Source organism: Poecilia reticulata, chromosome 15, assembly GCF_904066995.2.
Source record: "Poecilia reticulata chromosome 15, P_reticulata-male-v2, whole genome shotgun sequence".
In the NCBI taxonomy this organism is placed as follows: domain Eukaryota; kingdom Metazoa; phylum Chordata; class Actinopteri; order Cyprinodontiformes; family Poeciliidae; genus Poecilia; species Poecilia reticulata.
In genome coordinates, this window is record NC_088844.1 from 21,530,460 (window position 1) to 21,545,271 (window position 14,812).

The following is a 14,812-nucleotide window of genomic DNA, read 5'->3' on the forward strand; positions in this document are numbered from 1 at the left end:
CAATGTTGTGACTTTTCTTCATGAAGTTAAGTTTTAAGCTTTTATTGGCAGAGTAATTAGTTTTAATTTTGGACAATGCATTAAGTTTTTACTCATTGTATAGTTCTGATTGAAATTTTGTGTCCACAAATGGTTACTGAACTAATAGTACTTTGGGTTTTTTGTGATGATGCTTTTAGCCTACTTTAATTTGTTGTCTTTGGTTGTTTTGTTGAATTCTTTTGGATATTTAAAGTCTTAGTTCCAGTGTCAAGTATTCATTAGAAATCACAGTTTTATTAATCTTTGAGAGGATGTGCTTGCATTATTATGCCATTATCATTATGTTAGTTGAAAATGGTCTCAAAATGACTACCACAATTATTTCTGGAACAATTCATCATCAAGCATAAATTAATATGACAGGCTAGCTTATGGTCTTCATTGTTTCTTCTGAACATCCCCATTTCAGAGCAGAGGCTTGGGTCCTAATTGGTGCACTCCGTCCATGTTGAACTAAACATAATTTCTCTGCAACTTGCTAAGAGACCAAATAATCTTTAATGATAAAATGAATTCTTGATTTGTGCACATTACGCCATCACATTTTTAATCACGATTTCATATATTAAACCTTTTTTGTGTAATCATTGGACTGAGTTTTAGTGTTTTGATTGATGTATGTGAGCAGGTTCTGTATCATTTCGATCCTGTGGATTGGATAAAATCCACAATAACTTAAAATGTGCAATTCACACTTTTAAAAATCCCTGAAGTTGTATGTTGCACAGTCGTTCCACTCTATGTGAAAAACACAAGTATTCATAAAACTACTTCAGTGTAATGAAACTATTATTTTAAGATAATTTAAATACACACAAAGATTACAATTAAGCATTAGAATAAAAGACAAAACTGAGATTATTTATATTGCTCAAGATTTCCAGTTTGTTGCTTTAAAAACTAACAGCAACAGATTGTTTTGGTGACACTCTGCTAATTATGTTTCAGCTTAATTTCCCTTCATGGCCTGTTTTTATGTAGCTCCTTTAATCATGAAATTAAATTAGAAATGTGGCAACTACCACCTTGACAAAGCAGGACTTTTTATTCAAGCTGGTGCCATTGAAGTCTGAGAGTTAAAATATTTCTGATTATGCTTGGATAAAAAGGGGGAAGTGCTGTGGAGCCTGTCACACACGAGAGTGATCATGATCTGTTAAATGTAATAAATAAAAGTGCTGGAATTTTAAAGATTTTTCATTAGGGCTAGACAGAAAAGCTTTTCTCTTATTCCACCAAAGCATGTAATGGAGTCGAGACTTCTTTTTCTGCAAGGAACATGCTTTGATTCAGTTATCTAAATGAACATGTCTTTGACAGCTCGGCATAAACCAACTGAGAGATTAGTGAGCGATAAGTATGCTTGACAGTCCGAAAGCATTGCTGTTTTCATATGCGCCCCATGTCGATATCTTCCATTTAGGAAGATGGCACATGACTCTTTGAGCAGCAGCTGGGTTTCAGCGTCTCGCTTCATTATGAATCAAATGATCATGCCGTTGCTGTGTTAATGCTGATTCAGTCGGGACTGAAGTCACTGGAGCGCTGTTGAGTTAGATCAGTAAATTGTCCAGAAGAATACTCCGGATTGTCCCTTCTTTTCACTTTCATCTGAAGCCTCATTTTTTCCAGTTCACATCTGATGGCATCAAATGTGAAGACACGACCGCACTGTGTGTGCAGTCAGGTGAACATGCAGCAGATGGGCAGACTTTAATGGCTTCTAATCGTTTATCACTTAGAGGATGGGTTATTTGAGCCCCATATCGGTTTTATAGTTTCCAAATAATCGCTGATGAATATGATGGCATTTAAAAACAAGCTAAGATGCAGCTATGCAGAACATGGCATAAGTGAACAATCACAACAGTGTTGGATATGATCAAAGGAGAAGCATGCCGTCTCACATTAACTGTATTGCTGGTTTAAATTTCGGTTAGTGTTTGGGTTTGCTCTTATTCTGTGTCAGACCAAAATTCAATTCAGAATCTGCGGAAAGAATTAAAAAATAGCTGTATACTCTTCATGCAGGATGAATGGGCACAACAAATCTATTTTACAAAGGGCTAGATACATGTCACACTTTTTCAAAACATTTTATAGGTTTTATTTGTTTTCATCCATCACATAAAATCCTAATGAAATACAGTGAAGTTTGTGGTTGTAATCTCACAAAACACGAATAGGTCTAAGAGATATGAAGATTACACTATAAATTAGAAGCCTATGCATTTGTTTTGACGATAGTTTAGAAATGAGGCAATGCATATTAATGAACCATATTAATTACCATGTAAACGCATGAAATTGTAGCCAAGTGGCTAATTTTCTGTCTGGTCCCTCATGATTAGTTAATAATTGTACGATTATTAACTAAAGACTTACAAATGGCTTGAATGCACTGTGCCTCAGCTTCCTGTTTTGGTGGGATAACAACAAAGCATTACTGATCTGTGGGGAAGAAAAGAGGGTCATCAAATAATCAGTTGGCAAATGGCAACAGCATTGATAAATCACTGCTCATAAAGGCCTGTAATTGAAACAAATGATAACGGCACATGTTAACAATGGAGATGAGTAAGCTGCTTACAGTGCCAAGAGAAATGGGTTGGGGGGGTGGAGGGGTACTGAATCACAAAAACTGATCCTCTGCTTTTCATGCAGCACCTTCCCTCCAGGTGAATTATTAGAAATTGTGTACCCAAACAATCTCCAGTTATAATTGACGGTAATGGTATTGATCATTCACCCCATCAGAGCTGTGCTGATTTGATTCAGCGTTGTCATTCATTGAAGCTTCAGACCATCACCTTGCACTGCAGCGAATTATCGCTATCTGAAACAATCATTTGCACTTGGCGTAGCTGGCACCGGCAGATGAGGTGCTATGGCGATGATGAGCGCTATCACCACAGCTTTCTCCTCTGGGGCTCGACAAACACGATATTTACGACAAGTCCCACTCCCTGACAAACCGGACAAGGCTGTTTTCCAAACCTGCCGCATTTTAGTTTTATGGGGAGTGGGGAGAGTGGGTGACAGAAGGAGTCGATCCAGAGTGCTGATGCTGGCAATGTGAGTCTCCTTCCCCACACCTACTATTTCTGGGCTCCCAGCTTCCAGCACGGTGCCATTAATCAAGCTCCAGAAGTTAAGTGTTACTGGAGGCATTGCTGTGTTATAAATTGCATGGGAAATGCATAATTAGTTAGCAACAAATCTATTTTACAGTCATGCTGTAGTCAGTTGGGGATGCATTTTGTTCCAAATGTTTTTCTGCAGGGATAATGATCACTCCTTTGGATCAGAAGTATTGTTGGCTCACCTGACGCAATTCAAATTTAAGGATCCTTGGGAGAACAACAATGGTTTTCCACCCAGGCAGACATCCTTTGCAGATCTATATTTTGTGTAAAACAGGAGGCATGTTTGCACCCAGCGAATCCCTCTTGGCAGGACGCAGTAGAGATGCATTTTCCTTGCTCTCTGCAGTGTCACAATGCCAGATTTAACTGACATACAGTTGGGGAAATTGCTTTTTGTTGCCTAAGATACACAGGCAATTTTTTCCCAATAAGTTCCTGATTTCTTTGACAACTTGACAAGGTATGTCCACTTCTGCAAAGTTTTCATATTTCACAGGATCATTAAGATCCGTGTTCCACTTTTCATATGTGCTCTGAGAAGTCTGTTTGGCTTAAAGTGAAAAGAAGAAAACGGGAAAGCATTCGCTCATTATTCCCTGCCGTCTCGAGCCTCTCACTGGAACCTTAACCCAGCCGCTGACGGTTTTCATGTAATTGGCGCGGGTGTTGCTCCTGCTGCCATTTTTGTGTTTTTGATACAGCACGGCCATCTGAACAGAAGGAATAGGGTGCAAAGTGTCCCGCACTGCAGGCGGCAAATTACTTCTTAGAACTCCACTAACACCCCGGCGCAGCGCGGAGCTGCCGTAAAGGCAAAACAATTTGTCCAACATGAATAGGTTCCCTGGAGACTGTCTTAAGTGTTAAATGACCTGAGTGAACTCGATACTAATCCACGGCTGGGAAGATATTCAGGCACAGACGGCTAACACTTATACCCTCTGTGCAGCCGTTTGAAGACTGTTTATGTAAATTCAAGGTGATCTGATTTTTCTCGTGGTTTAGTTTACTGTCTCTTTCAGCCCCCCGGAGACTCCTTGCAGTCACTTCTATTCTTCTTCCTCCTCTCCTAACCAAACATGTCAGTGGGAGTGGGCATGAATATAATATGATAAAGCTGCTTCATACTTAATTAAGCAGCTTGAGTCATAGTTTGAAAATTTCTGAAGATTTATTTGACAGTATAAGTATATGGAAACCCATTTGTGCCACTCTGACGGCAATAAAAGAATGAGTAGCACCAAGATAACTAAATCAACATTTTGAGAAATATCTTCTACCTATGACTTGGGTATCTTATAGCTATATTTATCTCAAATTTATAAGGTAAAAATCTCTATTCTTTAAAGAATAGTGTGTGATATCTGAGTCAATTGAGATGACTTTATACAAACCAGTATTGTTTTTTTTTTATATTTCATAACCTAGGAAGCTTCTCCTATTGTGCCCTCCAGCCACCACTACCTCATCCCTGCAATATTGCTGCAAATAAACCACCCTTGGCATGAAATCTATTTAATTATAACTTTTCATGTATCAATTAAGAACTAAGAAAATGTTGATCTGCTTAATTTACAGTTTGATAGGAATATTTTTCATGGTGTAAGCTAATTTAAAGTACATAATAAGGTTGACATTTTATATTTCACATCATTCTGTTTTTTGTTTTTTTTTTAGATGCATAGCACAGCTTGAATGTGAATAAACCAGAGGAATGTGTAGTACATTGAATCAATAAAACTGAAAGATTTGCATTATCAGTTCTGTTTATTTTAATAGCAAATATCAACATGCATCATCCTGTCTGGTGAAAACACAACAATCTGAATGCTCATTGCAATAAAACTTAGCGTGTAACAGCCCTGTAACTATAGTTTCAACACATTTGAACAAAACCAGTATCAAATTACACACACTGATCGTGAAACTATGTTTTTGTGTAGTTAAATCCCTACTTGAGTTTAGAATAAAGAAAAGAAAAACATATTTATTTACTTGAGCCACCCCATGGTGGAGTGGCACCAAAGTAATAGACAGTCCAGAAGCAAAAACAAATGGGTCTAAATTAAAAGGCTGCGGACTACAATACATTCTGTTCTCTGTGATAAAATATTTTTGGCAATTTTATGCACAAATAAAGCAAACCTGAAGTCTTAACCTCTCTAAAAAGTATTTAAATGGTTGTGTTTTTTGTCAGTCTTTCAGCTTCTTGGATTTCTATAGGCTTTGTTATTACAGTAGGGGGCAGCAGTGAGCTGTACTGTGGATCAGGTTTGACTTGCTTCCTTTCCTATTCTTTTTCGTCTCCTCTTGTAAACAGGATTGTGCTCTGCCCTCCAGACATCTGGTAGGTTGTAAAGGGAACAAATAAATAAAAATAAAGGGTTATGAATGACGCACCGAGAATTTATGTTTGCCGCAATTGCATAAATGTATTATGTTTCAATAATATAATCCTTATTGGTACATGGCCTGTTTGTGTCAGCGCTTATGTTTAAGTGTGCGTCCTGTTTTTGTGGTTATGTCTTTGTAAAATGAACACAGGGATGCGAGTAGAGATGGAGTGAAGTTTGACAGGAACCATAGCTTGACAAGCAGTCGCTTTACAATACAGAGAACAGATCATTAATTAATGTTGCCGACGGTGTGAAGTGAATTGATTCACCCCCTGAGCACGACACGCACTAGCACCCCCGAATAGCAGGGGTAGAGGAGTGGTAAGGGTAGAGTGGGGGTAGCTTGGGGAATCCACACTCCCCTTGTCAGCTCACCTTCGTTTTAATCACTTCTGATTGTTTCCAATGGCACGCAGTAAATATCCAGCGGGAGCACTGCAGCTCATTCAACCCCCACGGTTCTCCTAGTCAGGCCCCCTTTCTGTCTTTCATGTTCTGGCCCAATCATTCACTCCCTTACTGAGTGCTTTGATTAAAGCAGTTGTTTCCAAAGTGTTTTGTCATGCTTCTGTTTTGTGTTTTCACTGAGCCCGAGTTATCAGTGCACACGGTGGAGCGCCTTTGCTGCTGTCAAGGGGTGACAGCTGGCTCCCCCACCCCAGACACAAAGAGGCTGCGACGACTGGTGTGTGACCAGAATCTCACCCGCCTACCCAACCTCCCATCCCCGCAGCCTGGCCTGCCCTGATACTTTGCTTGTGGCCCTCTCTCTCTCTTTAGAAGCCGCATCGCATATGGGTCTGGCCGGCCATGGAAACCTACTCAGGCCAATTAGAGGCAGCCGCCAGCTGGGCTTCTCCTCCGCACTGCCACCCCTCCACTATGGCCCTGCCTCGTCCCCTCTCTGGTCCTCTCCAGTGGCTTCGTGCTCAGGCTTCCCAAAATCAGAGCTTCTGTCATGCTCTTAATCACTCTAAGCTGATGGGCACCCTATCCTCGGCACGAGGGTGGAAGCAACGATTTGTGACACATCTCTTCTCTGTGGACCCCAAAAGCACGCACTTCCACGCCGTTCCATGAACACAAAGTAAGTCAGGCAGATGCACGCAGCAGCAAGAGGTCTACAGTCTCCCCTGCCAGATGCTGTGTTTTTGTCTCTAGTCACACCAGCTGCTTTGAATCAAAGGGTTGGAGAAAATAAAGCAGTGTGCCGTTTAGTTTGTATCTCAGTGGCTGGACTCTTGTGAGGACAAGCTCTGCTGGTCTCTGACACAAGCTTCCTGTCACTTATATATAGTAAATAATTACTCTGTAAAATCACTACAAAATATGCAGATTTACTCTGTAAATCAAGGTTTTTTATATTTTTTTTTTGCATTTATAATCGCTTGAAATTACGTCTCATGGGATTATCTTTTTAGGAGAAAAACAATTTTAATACATGGTGACAGCCTAAAGTCATTTTGAGTCTTCCAGCAGAACATAATTAGTGATTTCAAGTTATTTTCTCATGCTAATAGCTTTCAGTTAACTCCTGTTGCCTCACCTGCAGCTCAGAGAGAGACATGACAGGTTTCATATTGCGTAAAAAAAAGAAAAAAGTTGCTTTCTAACAAATAAAATGACAGACCCTGCTAACATGTTTGACAATATGTGTCATTATCACTCGCACAAGAAACAATTGTCACAAAAACAAAATCTGTTCTGGGTTCGGAATGAAAATAGATGGATTGTAGCAATGTTCTCATCAAACATCTATCTCTCGTAGAATAATAGCAACATTGTTGGTGGATGGAAATAGTTTTTTGTTTATTTTTATTTTTTTTACAAATATGCATTCAGCCCATCTGCTTTAATATTGTAATGTGTGCTGCAGCTGGAGCTCCAAGCCTTGTGTGGTATGTTTCTATCAGCTTTGCACATCTCAAGACTGAAAGTTTCCCTTTTTTTTTTTTTTTAAATAGCTTTAGCCCAGTCAAGTCAGATTAGAGTATCTGTAAGCATCAATGTTTACATTTTGCCACAGGTTATCCTTTTGATTTCTTTTTTTCTTCCTCTAGTATAAATATTTTCTAAACTATACCGATGCATTTTAGGCCTGGCTGAATGTTCAGTGTTAATGTCCTGCTGCAATATGAACTACTGGAAATAACAACAACCATGACGAAACAAAAAATAAAATGAGATTACTACATAATGCAAGCAATATTAATGGTAGAAAAAATAAGTATTAAAATAGCAGCAGACAGATTAACCAAATCTCATTTCTTCCCCAAAATCATTACAAGTTGGAAATATTGAAGATTTCTGTTTTATGCTTCTTGCGTGCGCACTTAACTTGCTGTTGGTATCTGCCTTTGTGCATTTGTGGTGTTTCCCTGTTTGCAAGTGTACACAGAAGCAGATGATGTGTGGAGAGGCTGGATGTACCACCATACACCTTTCCATGATGTCTGAAACTTGTCCCTGCTTAAGCTGCTGCCATCACCAAGCTATTCTAGGGATGATATGTTGGAGGCAATGTAGATTGCTGGTTTTCCACCACACTGTTGTTTATGTTAGCCAAAAAGTTAACTTCTTTTTCTTTTCTGACCAGAAAGCCTTCTTTCACATGCTGGTCCTCTACACAGCTGGTGGCAAATTGCAAACAGAGCTTTTTCTCTGCAGTCACTGTTTTTTTAAGGCTGGATTTGTTAATTCTTGACAAATTGTTGTCCTGTGGACAGATTCTCCCACCTGAGCTGTGGATCTGTGTAGCTCTAATTGGTTTTCATGGATCTCTTGGTTGGTTTTCTAATGATGTCCTAGACTGGGCTGCCAGTTAGATGGATTGCCATGACTTGGTAGGATTGAGCTCGTGGGATATCTCATTGTCGGATAATACATTCGTGTGAGTTGTTCAAATCTTAGAATGTAATTTTATAACTTAACTCTGATGTTTGATCAATTAAGTTTAACTTTTACTCTGAGATGTTTATAGAACAGCTGTATTTACACTAAGATTACATTGCGAACACATGATCTCTATAGGTAACGTCTTAAAGAAAGTAGTTATAGTTGACTTCATTTAGGGGCATCCGAGTAATGGCACTGGATTTAAAGGCAAACTACATTATATTTTTATTATTTGTAAAGTATATAACCATAACCTTTTCTGAATTTATTATTTATTCTGTTTGTTTTGGTCTCTGACTTAAAAACCCAAGAAAATATGTTGAATTTTAAGGACGTTGTGTCAAAATCTAAAACTTGTTCTATATACTATATAAGTTTTTATTTAGCTTCTTGCTGTAAAATTCTGCTGTATTTGTTAACTCGAGCTGGTTTCACCAAACTGTCTCTGCTGTTTCTCTGCTGTCTTGCCTCATGTTTCACTTTTGGTCATCAATCACAGATCTTGGTCTGATTGCTCATGAAGTGGCCCATTCTGAGGTGTGACAGGAGCCTATTTTGCACTGCAGGCATTGATGGCTATGTGTCAGAGCTTGTGACAGGATGCTCTCTGCCCTGTCTCTTGAGGGTTTTGGTTTGAGGGGCCACCAGACCCCTTTTTGTCCTCCTTTTTGTAGATGCTCCTCGACACGGCTTGTTTTAGGCAGAGGCGAAGGCGGTAATTGATTTCTCTCTCATCTCTGATGCTGCCCCGGGCTCTCGGGCGCCGGCTGCATCTCTCCTCCAAGAAACAGATGAATAAAAAGACGGAGCGTGAAGTTTATAGCCAGCAGCCTCGGCGCTGACAGATGGTCAAACCTCACGTTATCAGGGCCTGATAGAAGTCCGGAATGTGGTGGTTAGCTTTTGAATTGGCTTCTGAAAGGATCGGTCATATATATTAGAGCGGGGTGTATTGAGCCGTGAAGAGCTGGAGAGATGGGAGATATAGAGGAGCGCAGATGCTGAAAGTTTGAGGGACCTGAGCTTATATTTGACAGGTTGCATTAATAGATTGGTGAGCTGCTAGATGCACAATGGAGTAAACGACTTCTACCCCAGAATCAGGTTCATCTCAGTAAATTAGAAAATTGTCAAAAAAGTGAAACTCAGATTTATTAGAGTGACACATAAAAGTGTTTTCTTTTTGTTAACTTTAATTCTTTACTTAAGTACATAACCTAGCATTCAAACATGAATGTACATGGAAGAAATTAAACAAATCCGTGAAGCCGGACTAAAATTTCCTGGTATGCAGGTGCACTGACTTTGAACTTGATTAAACACAGTAGATTACCAGAATACATTTTCACTTTCTGTGGAAATTTCACTACTGATCTTCACCAGGTTGGATTCTGTGCCTCTGAAATCTTGGACCCTGATTCATAACTGGAAAGTAAAGTTTACTTTTATCTGTAAAGAGGAGATTGGTCCACTTTTTCCTTCCAACCAACTTTCTATTTCTGTGCTTGGAGACAGCGCTCTGTGAGCAACCAGTTTCTTTAGCCAAATAATCTTTTTTTTCACTTGCCCTCCATGTGAAGGTTGTCAGTGACTATCTGCATGTCGTTTTTGGTCTCACTTTCCAGGTAGCTGCAAGTAAGTCATCAAAAATAATGTGTGAATCGATGAAGTAACTAATCCGGGCAGTTTGAAATGCAGCAGTGTATTTCTTTGGAAGAGCCGAGCAGGAAAAAATTGTCAGCATGTTTGGAATTCATCAAAGCAAATCTTCTAAAAGATTGATTTCTCCCAAGATGTATGTGAATATGCTACATTAATGCATGTTGACTGCCATTTAATAAGAGGACGTTCATGAAACGCTCTCCAGAGTCTCTATTATCAAAGGAATCAGTGGAGCATTCATCATAATTGTGACCTTGTGTCTTCTTGTCAGCTAGACTGACTTAATCAATCGCAAAAGTTGTCAGCAGTGACAAGAGGTGTTTAGCTCCGTGACAAGAGAGACGGGTGGCGTGGACTGTCTGCAGACACTCCGGCTTCCCTCCATTAATGTCAACGCCTGATTCATTCCAGGCAGCTCCTTCTTGCGGACGTGCTCCACAACTTTGTTGCCCAAGTTTGTTTAATCCACCGCAATTTTTTTTTTATTTCTCTCCGCGCACAAGAATAAATCAGCCAATTAACAGTGAATGAGAAAATCTCCCTGCATGCTGCAGCGCGAGGTGTTTGTGGGTCGGATCTTGCAGAGAAACCGTGGCTTTGTGTGACAAGAAAAGCCTAAAAAGTGACTTTGGTTGTCACGTTAATCAGCTTGTTTGAACCGTTAGCACCTTTGCAGCAGGCTGGGCAATTTGACAATGATGCTAAATGAATCATATTTATTAATGAAGTTCATAGCTCTGGATTGGGAGAATAAATCAACACCACAGTTTAGCACTCTGGATTGTTTTCCCCTACTGACAAAGAGAATAAGTAGTTTTTCAGCGCAAGAGGAATATAAGGTGTTAAAAGGGACAACACATAGGAGTGATGTGAGCTAAAAAGCAAGCCGATGCAAACAAATCCCCTCACTTTGTTTTCCTTACACCACCACCTACCCTGCAGCACCTTTGAGAGATGACGAGAATGCCTGTCTGCAACCATCCGCACTTCAGAGCTGAATGATTGGTGGCAAAATGGCACATTTAAATTGCATGCTGTGCTCAAGTGATTTTTCTGCCTACCTTGATGCCTATTTTGTTATGGAAATTCAGGATACATTAACATAACCAGCAGGAGTTCGGAACAGAAAATAATGAATCCTGGTGGGAAGGAACAGTGGTATCCACCCTTAGCTGTGAATCAATAAATACACATACAGTGCGCGCTAGAGCATGGGTCACACTATCTATGCATATTGCAGTTTCTTATTGTTACTTTTCTTGAGGAATGAATGCGAAGTCAATAGTATAATACAGAGGAGAGTTTCAGAAGGAAAAGGGAGGCTAAACAGCTCATGACCGAATTTTTTTTTTTCTGTCACGAACAAGTTGTGAAATTTTTCTCTTCAATAGAAACATTTACTGATAAAAACCCCTTAATTCAAATTTCTTAATTGAGTTGGACATATTATAAAGGATGTTTGTATTCAATAGGTCTCATGGTTGGGCTAAAACCAATCTTACAGGGACAACAAATGAAAATTGATCCAATTTGTGTAACAGAAACTCGTCCAAATGTGTGGAAAAAAGAGGACACCGCGCAATTTATAAGGTTATAAAACAATTTTTATTTCACAAATTTAGTTGATTCATAAAGCAATTTGCAACAAATAAAATAGAACTATTACTGTACAAGTTGAAAAGGACCAATTAATTACTTCAGACACAACTTTAGGTAATCACATTGAGATTTAAGTTTTTTAACTTGAAAATGGTTGAAATTTTGTCCCATACAAAAACTGTATTTTTCAATGTATTTTTTCTTGATATTTACTGTGAAAACTTAACACTGTCCAGTTATATAGTAAGAAATTCAGTCCAGAATCATTAAATTCACTCCAAGTAACACAGTTAACATAGTTCATCTGATAATGCCAAGTGATAAAAGGTTTTTATGTAAGATGTCCCATCTGATTGCATGCAGTCATGAATTGCAATCCATCATCCTGGCCAAGAATGTGGCGACAGTGGAAAAGAATAACTAACTTTTAACTGGAGAACCCTTTGTTGCAACCAGGCTCAAAATGAGCGGCCATTTGCCACGGCCAACTAAGGGTTGAGAGGACAGAGAAAAACACAGCAGCTCTGGGCCATTAGTATTAGTACTTTCAATGGGAACAAATGTCGAAGCATACACAGTTAGCATCACAAACAGCTCTGCTGAAACACAGCTAAACACTAATGCAGTGGTACAGGCATTGTTTCTATGGTACCAAAATATCTGAGCGTACACGGAGGGAACAGCAACAATATATTGGTAGCTTTGTACAGAAAAGAGACACGGCTGAATGGAGACACTGGGTGCAGCTACATTTTTACATTAGTGCTTAAGTGATTTCTAATCTAAATGTAATCAGTGTGAATACTGCACACCCACATCTTGACCTTTTTGAGAAGTTTGTTCAGAAATGGAGATAAACTAGATCTAAGTGCTTTTTATTGTTGTTTGGCTAAACTCCATTCACCTGTCTTTGAGTACGCCCTGGACTGACTTGCTTTGTACAACCTGTTGCTACAGCAACAATTCTCTGAACCACTGAAGAACCCTAAAGACTCAGACAGGGCTGACAGGCAAGATACTGAAATGCAAAAGCAATCAAGCTCATCAGTTCCCTGTACGTTACAAGAGAATAAACAGGTAAATAATTCATGACAGCGTTGTCAGCTATCAACACCAGCTCAGTTATCCAACAGATTTTATATGATATGAAAGAATCTGTGTTGAATTTTTAAAAACTCATGGCAGGATTGTTTTTGTGTGTGTTGGTTTCTCTCTTTTTTTTGGACATAGTGACTTGCACCAGAAGCCAAGGAGTTGCTTAAAGTGGTTAGGGTAATCACACAAGCAGAAGCTACTGCCAGGATTCATTTGAACAGCTTTCAAGACAGTGACTCATTTTAGCTAATTAGTGTTGTAAGTTGGCCTCTCCGCAGCAAAGAAATCTTCTGTTGCACACAATTACTGAATGGCAATGCTAATTTCTGTCTTTTAGGCAAACAGTTCCAGCCACACTGATGAAAACTGTGCATGACGAATTATGCAGCGAACGCGTTCGGCAAAGTCCAGACTGATGATTAACCTTAAATGACACGGTCAATAAAGAACGTGATCATAACAAAGCAAGTAAACTGCCATGTAAAACACCTTAACAATAGATATAAGGTGTGTTCTTAGATAGCTTATCTTTTTTTGTTTTGTTGCTGTTTTGATGATTGAGTAGAAACCAGAACAAGAAAGCAGAAATGTGTGCCTTTCACACATCAGGATGCGACTGCATAAAGACGGTAATCAGGCTCTTTTATGGCATGTTCAGTTACTTGTGTTCACTGAAAAACACTAAAGAGGGAGAGGTGTTAAATATTAAATAAAATTATATATTCACTGTCTGTGTGTGATCACAAGTAAAGCACTTATTTAATGTTCTGGTGGATGTCGATTGATTGGTGCTGCCGTGATAGATGCAGTGTGTTGTTGAAATATGAATAGTGCCTCAACTCTTTTTAATATTTTCTCCTGTTACAACCGCATACTCATTTGAGAGTTTTTATGGCTAAAAACAAAGTACAGCATAATTATGAATTAGAAAATGAGACGTGGCTTTCAACATGTTTTCCAAGATAAAAAGTGTTAAACGAATTCAGATTCAGATTTTTTTCTAATTGCAGTACAAGTATTTGTCTTTTGCAGGGCATCAACTTATTAAATTGAATCAACCTGTTTATTTTAACCTCGGAATAAAAACAGCACTTCGGTGGAGGTGGAAGAGGCTTATGGTAATTCTGGAGGAATACGACATATACTACATAAAAGCATATCCGTGTGTTGGTATGGCCTAGTCAAAGTCCCCATAATAAATTTAATTGTATGTCTGTGACAAGGCTTTAAGTTTGAGTTTTCAAGGAATTGTCAAACATTTCAGTCTTGAAATGTGCAAAGCGGGGAGAGAATTATTGGCCCAAAATGCTTGCAGCTGTAATTGCAGCAAAATGGACTGAATATAAATGCATTCCACATTTTACAAGTCTTTATTTTTAAAAAAATCTAATTATTGAACCCTCTTCCTTCCTTTTAGCTATGTGCTTTTTTGTGCTGATTTAAATCCAATAATAAAAGAAAAATCCGCACAAAACTTTGTGGTTATGATGTCAAAATGTGGAAAATTTCAAAGGGTAAAAATACTTTTACAAGGCACTGTGCAGAGATGCATATATTACAGTGTAAAGATCACAGATTAATAGTCTGGAGTTCTCTATATGGGATATGAAGGTTTGTTTAAATGTAGTGTATAGCAAGCAAATATCCTGCCATGTTCCAGCACAGGCACTACGAAATTAAACACATTTTCAGCATGTGCAGAAGAGACATGCAAAGGGAGACATTAAAGATGCTTTTCTTCTTTTAATAATTAATGAACTTTTCTCAAGTAACGGCGTACGTAAATTGCTGGCATCTCCTTCAGCATTTTATAAACGCTTTGAGAGAAGGAGCCAGAAATAACCGCAGCAAATGGCAATGGGAAGATGTGCTTTCCAATGTTTGAGATGCAACACACAATCAAGCCTCATTCAGCAGATGATAGAGATTCGGTTAAAACCACAAACGGCACAATACAAATGAAAAGATTCAGAGCTT

General features: G+C 38.9%; 1 long non-coding RNA gene across 1 annotated transcript; it reads left to right on the forward strand.

The window, feature by feature from the left end:
- The first annotated feature begins 4,853 nt into the window (after nt 1–4,853).
- On the forward strand, nt 4,854–13,885 carry LOC145555198 (uncharacterized). The gene is made up of 3 exons (XR_014091282.1): nt 4,854–12,817; nt 12,971–13,093; nt 13,173–13,885. It is a non-coding gene; the product is annotated as an uncharacterized LOC145555198 (long non-coding RNA).
- The last annotated feature ends 927 nt before the right edge of the window (nt 13,886–14,812 follow it).